Below are 14370 nucleotides of genomic sequence, written 5' to 3'. Positions count from 1 at the left end.
ATACCATCACTTGCCTCACCGATTTTGCATAAGTGATCTCATAGTCCTAGGTATCCCGTTATGATACCGACAGCTATACTAACCTACATCTTACTTTATTTCAGCCTTGTCTTCTAACGATTCCGATCTCCCCATATGATTTTCGCCGTCCTACAGTGTTACATGCGCTTTCGTCGAATACGCCCCTCACTGCCAAATCGTCCGCGATTTCCTTCCCCTTTGCTCCGATATGACCCGGCGCCCAAAGCATGAGGATTGTGTCATCCTCAGAGAAGGTGTTAATCTCCTTCTCACACTCCAAGACTGTTCGTGACCTTACCGTTCTGGTTGTTATTGCCCTGATGACCAGTTTACTGTCCGTAAGGATGTTCACATTCGACGTTCTCGCGTGAACACCACACCACCTCACGCAATCTGTGATCGCCCGTATCTCCGCCTGCAGGATCGTATTATGGTCAGGCAGTCGAATACAGATATCAGTCCCTGGGTTCTCAATGTAGACCCCCAGGCGCAATCTGTCCTCTAGCTTTAATCCATCTCCCAGATGGCAATACCAGAGCTCCCTCAATTCAAGATTGTACCGCTGGCAGCAATGTCTCGCACTCGACCTCAAAATGTCATCTCAGGTATCCGATGGAAAACCTCTTCTAATCCTCCAGGTTTCCTATCGTTGCCTTGATTATACCATGATGGTTTGACCTGCTCTGTCTAGTAGCTGTCCCTTTTATTTCGCACATAATTGTACTTAAATTTTGTTATTCCGTTTGCAACACACGAATGTAAGCCGCCCCCCTGATATGCAAAATTGCACCTCCTCTATTGAACAGATCATCTGTTTTTACGGTGTATCGAACAAAGAGAGGAGAATGTAAATGCCAAAGTTGTACCCAGGCTTAGCTTGGAGATCCTAAAGACTTATTACACAAAACTTAATGGAGCTTTCAAGTAGATTTATGTAACAGATTTCCCTTTTAGAACTGTAAAACAAATCTACCTTGAATTGCATTAAGTTTTGTGAATGCAAATTTGCCTAAGAACATCCCAAGAATACTGGTGTGTGTTAAAATGTCGATATATCAAAGAGGTCGTATGGTGCGTATACGCACTGTAACTTTAAGTATAATGACACTCATACGCCAAGATGGCTGCTTAATTCTCTTACTAGAAACATATACATATACATAACCAAAAGTACACAGAAACCAAACGTTCAGAACTCGGTCAGAAGTCTGTACGAAAGTAGGAAAATTTATCCGAATTCCGAACCGAAGTCTGTACGAATTCTTAACAAAAAATATATGGGGTTTGGTGACACGATTTCGGAACGAAATGTCGGAATGAAATCTGATGTTTCTGTCGAAGTTTCGGACAGAATGAATACAGAACTTTGAACCAAAATTATGGAAAATTCGGAAGGGAATTTAGAGTTGTCGTGTAGACGTCTGACCGAATTCTGACGTTGAGTCTTAATGACTACAGATGTGTCTTCCGATTTGTCATATCGATTTCTACTGAATTGTGGAATAAAATTTTGTAGAATTCGGATTCCGAGCTGTCTTATCGAATTCCAACCGAATTCTAAAAAAAAATCATACAAAAATGTGTTTTCCGACGGTTCTTATTGCAAAGGATCTTTTTTATAGCCGTGTCCGAACGGCGCGCCTACACCTCTTTGACAAGAAGGTTTTACAATGCATAGTACCAAATGTCGCCAAAATTAGAAGGGGATGAACAAATGACAATTTTTCTCTAATGTTCTCGTCAGGATTCGAATCCACTCACTCAGCGCCATATGCGAACAACAAGCACAAAAAAGAAAACAAAAGAAATCCGACATTCCCTCAGAACTGTCGTAACAAAAATTCCTAACGGTCCAAACAAATATATATCTGAAAAAACAAGCACAAAAAAGACACAAACATCCGACATGAAATTTGAACGTCGTTCAGAACTCCTTTCAAACTATCGAAAGAAAAATTAAAAAAAAACCTATACCACAGGACGTTCAGACATCGTTCATAATTCTTTCGGAACTGTCGGAAGAAAAGTCCCTAAAGACAAACAGTGTAGAAATAGTTCAGAATCTAACGAACTGTCGGAAGAAAAATTAAAAAAAAAACATGCTAAAAACTGTCTGCTATCGTTCGGATTTCTTTCAGAACGGTCCCTCAGAATGTCAAACAGAATTCGAAACGAACTCAGGAAGATTTTGTTGGAAGACTTCGCTGGGTACCAACATAAAATTTTCAGAGAAAGCTAAGCATTCGTCACTTTAAATCCAAGAAACATTTCTTAAAGCTGAATTCTGGAGAATTTAATTTTTTTCAAATACGAATTACAACTCCATGGCTTTGATAGGGAAGCAAGCATTTCAGTTACTATTTTTTTCTTCACCACTGTTAATCAACCAAACCACGTTTTACATAGATTTTGATTAATGTTGATGTTGAAATTATAATTGTAGAATCTGTGATCAATAACGATTAAATAATTCAATATTTTTTTGATCCAAAATTTCTATAAAAAAGAATTGGTTTGGAAAATGTAATTTTGAATAAACACAGTACATAAAATTATTATATAAAGATCGCTAAAACTGAATAACTTAAAATTTGGGTATACCTTCATTATTGGGATTCTTCTGTAACCAGCATAACTGTGGGTGGCATCACCTAAAGGTGAAAAGCAGTTCAGAAGATCACGACCATGCAGGCGAATTTGCTTTTGGCTAACAATTGTTCCAACATGCATAGAAAACTCCACGAGTCACCAAAAACTGTGATGGTTGCCTGACATCTTAGGCTTCATGGTATATACTCACCCTAGAGTCACTTTTTACGATTGTAAAAATCCTTATCTACGACAAGAAAACCATGGTTCTAAATTCAAAATCGAGCTCCCTGGTTTTTGACGAGAAACATGGAAGTTTGGTTTATAAAATAAAACAAAAATATAAATCAATCGGTTAAGTGCTAAGGTATTTCTTATCCACAAGAAAACGTTCTAATGTTATGCCTAAGAAACCCCGGTTCTGAAATCAAAAACGAGCTTCTGGAAAAGTATTAAAGAGTTGTATAGCTGCAAATACTCCATAGAACTTAAATAATGGGAATACAGGTTGGACCTATAACTTCGTAAGTTTTAAAGCTCCACGCCATGTAGTTATCAATTCGACACGAAGTGCTATCAACTCAAACGACCACATTTTTTTTATGTGTGGACATATTTTTTTTTGATTCAAATGACAAAAACGTTTGAAAGTAATCTAAATTTCACAATACCAGACATGAACCAACTTAGGGGAGTGGTATGGAAAATAATTAAGGATTTTGTAAGTAGCACGGAATACCTAACTTAAAATCTTCCTTTTCGTGGTTACTTTTTAGTTCGCCCAACAAGCCGATTACTGGCTTAGGTGAATGTCCATAGTGTCCTGGGGTGGATAAATATTCGCACCCTCAATGGGTGGAGGGCCTGATGCCATGATCGTACAACCGTCCGCATATGATACGATCTCTATGCCCTCTGGAGGGGGTGGCATGGAGGATAGGTAGAGGTTAAACAGTGCCGGAGATATCACCCTACTTTGGGGAACACCCTGTTTCACTCTACGGTGTTTCGACTTCTTATCCCTAAATTCCACAAATGACTGGCGACCACACAGATAATTCGCGACCCAACGTTTCAGGCCTGGTTGGAGGGACGTGTTGGCGATGTCCTCAAATAATTTGGCATGGCTGACCGTGTCGAATGCTTTCGATAGGTCCAGTGCCACGAGAACCGTCCTATCACATGGCCTGGGCTGATTGAAGCCACGGCAAATGTGTGCGGTGATGGCATGCAAAGCAGTTGTTGTACTATGCAGTTTTCGAAATCCATGTTGATGCTCGGCGAATGGAAATTCTCCTACGGGGCCCGGGAGGAGTAATGCCTCAAGTGTCTTTGCTACTGGTGAGAGAAGGGAGATCAGTCTGTACTATTCCCCCAAACTCGGGTCCCTTCCAGGCTTCAGTAGTGGGATCACTCTGCCCATTTTCCAGACATCGGCAACGTGTTCAAAGATAGTTTGAGAACAGGTAAATCTAGATTCTTCAATATCAATGTAGAAATTCCGTCTGGGCCCAACGCCTTGGATGATTTGGCGCCACGGATGACATTTGTAACTTCGCCCACGGTAAATTGTGATGGCTGTTCATCGGCTCGGAGACCACGAATACGGCGAATAGCTCTCCTCCTTGCCCTGTCACTCTCGAGATGCACAATAAATTGACGGTTGAACAACCTGGCGCATCTCTTGGGATCAGTCAAGGTTATTTCGCCAAAAGTGACTGAAGTCCTGTCATCCCGTCTACCGGGGTTCGAGAGTGACTTAATACTAGACCACAGTTAGCCTAAACCGGTGTTTATTTGCAGATTCAGCTCGCTGATTCTGGGGTGAGTGGGTTCCATACAATGAATCCCATCACGCTTGTCTGCGAGTACTACTGCCTGCGCCGGCAAATTGGGCCGCACTTGGGGTATTCCACCGTCTAGTATAAATTTCGTCTCGAAATTTCCTCTTCGGAACTAGCACATCACTGAAGCGGCGATTGGTATACTCTATGAAGCAGATACTTCTGATTGATAAACTTCCGGCGCTCAGAGGTTATGAAGTCGGGGTTGGGTCGATGATGAGAAATATGGGGAGTCGGTCTGATCCCAAAAAACATATAATCCGACGCTTTTGACCCATTGCTGGCTATGTTCGCACCGCAACTTGCAACATATCCGGTATGACTATACTCCCGTAGAGAAGTAAGGCAAGAGCAAGATCGGAAATATACCCACACCATGCACCGGTTACACCTCCGCTGCACATTCTTCAACTCTTCAATATCTTTTTAGGGTGGGGACACTTCGCCCTGAATGCGAATATCGAATTCGTGCCATTGTAGCCTATGACGGTGAACGCGTTCGAATCCTGACGAGAACATCGGACAAAGCGGTGTTTATCCCTTCTTAATGTTGGCGACATTTGCGAGGTACAATGCCATACATGGTCATTTAAAAAATATTCCCCAAAGAGGTGTCGCACTGCGGAACGCCGTTCGGACTTAGCTATAAAAAAGGTCCCTTATTATAGAGTTTAAATTTGAATCGGAAAGCACTCATTGATGTGTGAGAATTTGCCCCTTCTCGGTTCGTGGTGGTAATGTTCTTCCTTAGGGTAATGTTTTCATTATGGGAGAGATGGCACCTTAGACATTCCGTGCTGCACTTCCAAATCTCTTTAATTTTAGCCCCATATTGCCATGGCCGCTAAACATAAACCGTTTGGAGGGTGCTTTGGGGCTGGGGTGGCCACCGGCACTTTGCACTGAAAATAGATATCAAATTCGTTCTTTATTCTAAAGGAAATGAAATTTAGTTTTGGGGGTGCTTTAGGGCGTATCCCAAAACACTTGGCTCCAAAATTGGATATCAAATTCGTTTTCTATTCTCAAATATCTTTCATTTGAGTCCCATATTGTCAAAATGGGTCAAATAACCAATTTGACGTATCTTTAGGAGGAAAAGCGCCAACTAAACTAAAACTCAAATTTTATTGTCATATTCGTAATCTACCCTCTAATACCTTTCATTTGAGTCCCATATAGCCATGGTCGTCTAATATGTCCATTTGGGGGTATTTAGGGGTGGGCGACGTCTCATTACTTGAACCTAATGTTTTGTGCCATATTTGTAATCTACTGCCTAATACTTTTCCCTTGAATCCCATATTGACATGAACATCGAATATATCTGTTTAGAGGAGTTTTGGGGTTGGGGGCCCGCTGGGTACTTGGACCCAAATTTTAATACGATATCCGTTTTCTGCGAGAATTTTAAGAAAATCGGTTCAGCCAAGTATCATATAGTCATAATAGGTCTAATGGCGTTTCCGCGGGGTGGCATGGCCCCCTATGATTTTGTATGCCAGATTCGAATCTGATTTTGTATGCCAGATTCGAGTGTCTACACCCGAATACCTTTCATTTGGGGAAGTTTTGGGGCTGGGCGTATAATATACGTATTCTATTCTCCAATACCTTTCATTTGATACCTATATTGTCCCGATCGTTCTACTTTGGATTTTGGGTTGTGTTTTTGGCATAAAGGGGAAGGTCCGTCCACCTTCCGATACAGAAAAATTATATAGCATATGTTTCCTTCCAGACCAACCTTCACAATATGCGAAAATTTGGAGAAGATCGGTTCTACCGTTTTTCAGTTTATACGGAACAAACACATTGTATCTTCAAGAGCATCTGACTGCTCAATATCTATACCGCCGATAGATATCGACGATTGAAGTGGGTCAGTGAATCGCTTGTGAGACAAGAGACAGCACTGCGTCTTCTGTGCGCTAAAGTATACTCTGTTCATTCTACCCCACTCGGAAATGGCCAACAAATCCTGGGAGAGCGTCTCATCCATAATGCGCCTCCTGTCCACAATTTTGGTCGATTGAATATGAATGACACAGGCTCTTATCATCGGCAAATAAGTAAACTGGATTCGAAATCTGACCCAATAGATCGTCAATGAAAATAAGGAAAAGGGAAGAGGAAAAAACAGAGCCTTGTGGCACACCTGCGGTCAATGTTTACTCATCTGATGAGAACCCATCTACAACAACTCGTATAGTGCGATCTCTAACAACAACTCGTATAGTTATTACCGACACCAAAAGCGACAAGCTTTGATAAAAGTGCACCGTGCCAGACCCTATCAAATGCGTTGGAGATATCCAGAGTCACGACCTTACTCTCACAAAACTGGTGGATAGAGCGACTCCTTCGTTCCGACAATAATGCCATTAGGTCTCCCGTAGAGCGATTTCTGCGGAACCCATACTGTCTGCCGCTAAGAAGGCCATTGGATTCTAAGTATCTGACAAGATGATGGTTAACCATACTCTCCCTAACCTTGGAGAGCGGGGAGCATATCGAAATTGGCCGGTAATTCGCAGGGTTGTTCGACTCACCTTTCTTGGGGATGGGCTGAACGTTCGCAACCTTCGCATCGCGCCGGTGAAAACTCCCGCACGGTAAGCAAGGTTGAAAAAATTGCATAGTGGACGAGCAAGCGTCGAATAACACTTACAAATGACAAGTGTTGATATAGCGTCCGGGTCCGGAGATTTATTAACGTCGAGGACCCTTTTAACTCCACGTGTTCGAAAGAATAACTGAGGCATCGAACTGGGTACACTATCAATCACGGGGAGTGGTTGATTGCTAAACACCAAGGAAGAATTTCCTGCAAACATTTTAGCCAGTAGTTTATCAACCTTATCAACCGGGTCAGTGAATACCTGATCATCCTTCATAAGAGTTGGGATTGCCGATGGGTTGCCCTTTACTCTTTTTACGAATGACCAAAAACTCTTGCTTCCTCTCGGAGAAGCAATAACTTTGGCACAAAGACGCTGTTCGTAAAGAAACTTTTCTTGTCTAAGTACACTGGCACACGAAGTTCTTGCCTTTTTGCGCAGCATTTCGGTATTGGCATTTTTGTTCAGACGCCAAATCCTAAATGCATCCTCTTTTTGATTTGACAGTATCTCTGCATTCCCGGTTAAAGCAAATTTTATATTTTGATTTAACCGATAAATTCTAAGTCGGAATGAACTTACTGCACCATTTCGGCTGCAGCATTTACGTCACCGTTTAGAAAACAAAGTTTCCAATGAAAATGCTGGAAAAATTCGTTGAGCTCAGCCCAACGTGCTCTTTCGTATACAAAAATTGACAGCTTCGGGGCTGGAGAAGAGGCGGCGCTAAGAGCAGAATACGAAAAGGACGCTGAAATGGTGCAGTGATCGGAATTACCAAGAGGCGCAAGGACATTAACTTCATACTTCTCAGGGTGCGAAGTTAAGAATAGGTCAAGAGTGTTATGTTGGTGCCCTTCGACACATGAAATGTGTGTCGGTTCATTCACTAGTTGCATCAGACCATTCTGCGCGGCGAATAGCTCGGCGTATTGAAATGGTGCAGTGATCGGAATTACCAAGAGGCGCAAGGACATTAACTTCATACTTCTCAGGGTGCGAAGTTAAGAATAGGTCAAGAGTGTTATGTTGGTGCCCTTCGACACATGAAATTTGTGTCGGTTCATTCACTAGTTGCATCCGACCATTCTGCGCGGCGAATAGCTCGGCGTATTGACCCTCCGGAGTCGTATGTCTCGAATGGGAAAGCCAAGAGGAGTTATGGACATTGAAATCGCCATACCCTTGAATACCTTTCATTTGAATTCCATATCGTCCCGATCGGTCCACTTTTATTTTTGGGTTGTACTTTTAATTTGTCATATCGAGTAAAAGAGAATGGATTATGAAATGTAGTTAACTTCCATACACTTTTGTCATTTGAATCAACAAAAATTATTTTCACACAAAAGAATTTGGTCCTTTTGAATTGGTAGCACTTGGTATCAGCTGCCCTGTATTTTTAAAACAAAATATTTAAAAATAAAAAAATATTTGCCAAATATTAAATCATTGGTTTTACGTGTGTTTGTTAGAGCTTCGAGTACAATACTTAGGAATTGTCGTTTCACACGTTCAAGTCCAACATTTTACACCAGTATCAAAAACAAACTGATTCGATCCCTATTAATATGTAAGAGTATATATGTAGATAATATTTATATTAAAGTGTTTCTCATATATATATGCAATTATTTTTTTCTAAATTATAATGCTACATTCTTAACATGAATGGGCTGTGGATGAAAAAGATCCAAAAAAAAAAAAGTGAATGAATTCATTTGGGAATAATGGTTTATAGGAAATAATTAACAATATGATGGAAAAAAAATCTGTTACAATTTATCTAAGCCATGTGATAGACCTAAGATATAGCGAAAAACTGAATTTACTTATTTAAAATTTAATTATTTTGGACTTTTCCTTTTGTTGTTTGTATTTTTTTTTCTTATGCAGCCATCACTGTTCTGTATTGTAGATTTAAATATATTTATACAAAAATTTTTTTGGTTTTTTCTTCTATATACTACATATTATTTTTTTAAGAAAGTATTTTTATAAATTATACAATAGTACTTAGTTCTAACTTTTCGTTAAAAGTTTTTATATAATATATTTTGTTTTTGTTTTCTTGTAGTTTTGTTTTTTTTATGTAATTAAATTATCTAATTTATGTAAAATTTAAAATATTTTCAAAAACTAAATTGCACATATAATAAATTATTTTATTACAAAAGTTTTTTTTAGTATAGTATAGTCTAAAAAGAAATAAAATAAGCTAGAAAAAAAATTGAAAAAATTGGCACAATTTATTTGTCTTTTTGAAAAATTCCTAATTTGAGGCATTATATAGAAAAATTAAAATAACTAAATAAAACAAAACAAAAACTGGCAAATAAAAATGTATACCAAAATTAAGGGATTTTTCTTATTTTTAACAAAGTTTCTTAAAAATGCTTAAAAAAGGGTATTTTGAAAATATCATATTTAACAAAAACTTTTTTTTTATAACGTTTTGAAAAAACCATACAACTATTTTACTATGAATTTAGTCAACCATAAATATGTAACAAAAATAATTGGGTAAAATTTTGGTTATATCAAAAAGAAAAACACACACTCTCCATGGCTTTAATGCTGGTAATAAATACTGTGTATGCCAGTATTCTACTTTAACAAGTCAGCACGTGCTAAGTTCGGCCGGGCCGAATCTTATATACCCTCCACCATGGATCGCATTTGTCGAGTTCTATGCTCAGTATCTCTTTTTAGACAAACAAAGAATATTGAATAAGAACTGTTATGCTATTGGAGCTATATCAAGTTTTAGTCTGATTCGGACCATAAATGAATGCTGAACATTGCAGAAGTCATTGTGTAATATTTCAGTTTATTCGGATAAGAATTGCGCCTTGTAGGGGCTCAAGAAACAGAATCGGCAGATCGGTTTATATGGGTGCTGTATCAAGCTATTGATCAATTCAGATCATATTAGACACGTATGTTGAAGGTCATGAGAGAAGCCGTTGTACAAAATTTCTTCCAAATCGGACGAGAATTGCGCCCTCTAGAGGCTCAAGAAGTCAAGATCCCAGATCGGTTTATATGGCAGTTACATCAGGTTATATACCGATTTGCGCCATACTAAGCACAGTTTTTGGAAGTCATAACAAAACATGTCATGCCAAATTTCAGCCAAATCGGATGAGCATTGCGCCCTCTAGAGGCTCAAGAAGTCAAGACCCTAGATCGATTTATATGACAGCTATACCAAATTATGAACCGATTTGAATCATACTAAACACAGTTATTGGAAGTGATACCAAAACACTACGTGCAAAATGTCAGTCAAAACGGATGAGAATTGCGCCCTCTAGAGGCTCAAGAAGTCAAGATCCCAGATCGTTTTATATGGCAGCTATATCAGGTTATGAACCGATTTGCGCCATACTTAGCACAGTTATTGGAAGTCATAACAAAACACCACGTGCAAAATTTCAGTCAAATCGGACGAGAATTGCGCCCTCTAGAGGCTCAAGAAGTCAAGACCCAAGATCGGTTTATATGGCAGCTATATCAGGTTATGTACCGATTTGCGCCATACTTAGCACAGTTATTGGAAGTCATAACAAAACACCTCGTCCGAAATTTCAGTCAAATCGCACGAGAATTGCTCCCTCTAGAGGCTCAAGAAGTCAAGACCCAAGATCGGTTTATATGGCAGCTATATCAAAACATGTACCGATTTGGCCCATTTACAATCCGAACCGACCTACACTGATAAGAAGTATTTGTGCAAAATTTCAAGCGCCTAGCTTTATTCCTTTGAAAATTAGCGTGCTTTCGACAGACGGACGGACGGGAGAACATGGCTAGATCGACTTAAAATGACGATCATGAATATATTTACAATATGGGGTCTCATATTTCGAAGTGTTAAAAACAGAATGAAGAAATTAGTATACCCCCATCCTATGGTGGAGGGTATAAAAATTTACAAAAGTTCTCAAAACAAAATCAAAGAATTGATTCAATAGCCATATTCTGCTATTGCACTGTGCACATATGCATGTGCATTTGTTGGCAATGCCAAGAAGAAGTTCTGCACCAATTGTAAGGTATGCCAATCAACATACAATCATTTAATGATCCGAATTAGCAATTTATGTCTAGATGTCGGGTTTTTGAATAAGAGCGATCCAAAAGTTATTTTTTTCTCAAGACTACATTTTAATGAATATTTTAAGGACTAACTTTCAGCGAAAATCCCTCCAAAGACAACCTACCTCTACGTCCCTGGCTCCCATATAAATGTTCGTTTTATTAGCAGTAATAATGCAATAAAATGGTCATTTGTTAACCGATTCTCTCGAAATTAGGCGGAAAGGATTTTCTCTTGACTCTCGACATTACTGGTGAATTTCTAGAAATCGGTTCATTTTACGAAATAGCTCTCATATATATATCGCCCGATTTTAGCTTCTATTGTCACAGCAAGCGCATTTATTGACCGATCTAACCAAATTTTTGCACAACGCCTTCCTCGACGACTACCACAATATCTGAGAAGTTTGCTCGAAATCGGTTCAGATTTAGATATTGCTATAATTTGAACCGTTGAGTGGAGCGGACGTAAGAATTTTCCTGTAACTCGTAATAGGTCATTATTTTTGGAAGAAAAATTTAAGTCACTCAAGGATAGCTGCGATAGAGGTATCCATTAGGCGTTTGATGATCTGCGTCTGTTTTCAGTGGAGCGGCAGATCTAGAGCCCGGGAGTAGGCTTAGAATGGACTCCAAAGACACAACAGCTGCAGTGGTGGTATCAGGCCGTAGCCTGTTGTCTGCTACTGAAACCTCGACTGGTGGAGCGGCTGCTCCAGGCGAAAGACGACTGGTCAGCAGGGGCTTTTGACGATGACACCTGGTTCAAACCTAAAGGACAAGGCCAAACCTATTCCTTCTTCGGATTGCTATAATTTGCCTAGGCCATCGGCCTTCTCCGGCAAACCAACACGCTCTTTAAGAGGTTGGAATAAGAGAATACGCATCGCTTTCAGGTTTATTGAGAGGCTTGGTGCGAATGATCCTAAGACTCTCACTGATAGGGAGAGAGATTCCCTAAGTTGGGCTCGGAAATTCGCTGCACAGGCTATCCCGAAGACTACACGTCTAGATTCGGAAACTGCACCGCAGTCAACCAAAAGGCTGCAGTGACCTGGAGGGCATTCCATGCCTAAAAGAACTAGGGCGAACAACAGTAAGATGGGTCCAAGAACCTTTGCTTATGTCGCTAGGGACAGTTTGGTGATGGCAGTTGTCGACAAGGGAGAAGAACAGGGATGAATACGTAGGAATAATTGGAGTGCGATAGTCAATGGACTGTCTTCAGTATACTCCGATGTCCTTGCGGAATTTCCTGCGTCTTCTTCAGATAGTGACGATGCAGGCTGGTATCGAGGCCGATACAGACTAATTGCCTTCGGCGATCAACGCTCAATTGAAATGTATCGTTGTGCACTAAAAAAAATTGGTGAGATCTGGCCAGGTGCAGCATTAGATTAAGTCAAGAAGGAAGATATTCCTTCTCGACCAATGGCGCATGCTTGGATACCAAGGATTCCCTCAGATAATGAAGCGATATTTGGAAGGCTAAGGGAATGTAATCCCAATCTTTTAACCACCGACTGGAAGGTTGGTTGAGGCTGATGGTGACCGGAGACATGCAGTATTCGTACTAAACTCTGGCTGTCTCGCAGACCTCAACAAGTCTGAAGGGGTTGTATCCTACGGATTCAACAAATTGAAACTGAAGGTCTATAGAAGCGGTGGGGTTGGGGACTCAGAAGACGACTCAGCAGTTGTTGCTGAACACTTGCCTGAGGAACTATCGGCCACATCGCTAAAGTCTTGCGGATTGCAGGAGACTGAAAGTCCCCCTGCCACAATCGTGACAGGAGGGGATGGCAACGAAACGGGACACGCCAAGCCCTGTGTGGGTGGTTCAGAGAGTTGGACTGGGCCCAAAGTACGCGCCAGCGGGGAAGCACGGTACTCAGAAAATACTTCGACAGCAGCCTAATCTAAGGAGAAATCGTCCACACCGCAAGTGCCCAGTGTCCTGAGGCGAGATGCGTACGAAGGCTCATCATGACAAGTTCTAACGAATCTTGTGAGAATGAATTCCTGGTGGAGTCAGAAGACGAGGCTAACACAACAGTCCGGTTATATTACTAGTGAATTTCATGGATAGGGGGTATATTAGAAGACTACATAGCACAACAACTGCATTGCGTGCCATCACCGCAAATATTTGCCGTGGCTTCAATCAGCCCAGGCCATGTGATAGGACGGTCCTCGTGGCACTGGACCTATCGAAGGCATTCGACACAGTCAGCCATGGCAGACTATTTGAGGACATCGCCAACACGTCCCTCCAGCCAGGCCTGAAACGCTGGGTCGCGAATTATCTGTGCGATAGACAGTCATTTGTGGAATTTAGGGATAGGAAGTCGAAGCACCTTAGAGTGAAACAGGGAATTCCCCAAGGTGGGGTGATACCTACGGCACTGTTTAACCTTTACCTATCCTCCATTCCACCCCCTCCAGACGGCATAGAGATCGTATCATATGCGGACGATTGTACGATCATGGCATCAGGCACCCCAGGTTCAGGCGATAGGTTGAACGTCTACCTCAACGAACTTGCCTCTTGCAAGAGAGAACTTCTAGATCAAGCGGCATATCAAGCAGGCCTAAACAAAATTCATGCAGATGCGGTATATGGCTACCGGGTGAATGTAGTCCTTGGAGAACAACCGCCTACCATTGCACCTCAGGCAAACCAGAGTGGTTCTGGCTCCACTACGTTCCGGAAGATGCAGCCGCCACAACCCCTACAGAGCAAGGATTGATACCGACGTGCACGATGTATCTCCCAATTGTAATCAGGGGCCGCACGATTCACGTCACCTGTTTAACTGCCCAGCCAGACCCACTCGACTCAGTCTTTAAAAATTGAGATATTGAGTTGAAATTTTGGAATTCAACGCAGGTTTAGTTCTTAAATGGACCAAAGCGGACAATATAGATATAGCTGCCATTTAGACCGATCTGACGATTTAGGATCTTAAGCCCGTGAAAGCAGCATTTTTGTCCTATTTCAATGAAATTTGAAAAAAGAAGTTGTATTAGGGGCCCCGATAATCAAACCAACTATGGCCCATATCGGACCATACCTATAAATATAAAGCTGATAAGCCGCTTTAAGGTCTTAATCACGTAAAAGGCGCATTTATTATCCTATTTCGCTTAAATTTATTTCAATGAGTTGTTTTAAACCTCTCGATATCCGA

The sequence above is a fragment of the Stomoxys calcitrans genome, chromosome 4 (genome assembly GCF_963082655.1).
Source record: "Stomoxys calcitrans chromosome 4, idStoCalc2.1, whole genome shotgun sequence".
NCBI lineage: Eukaryota > Metazoa > Arthropoda > Insecta > Diptera > Muscidae > Stomoxys > Stomoxys calcitrans.
This window is presented reverse-complemented; position numbering follows the sequence as displayed.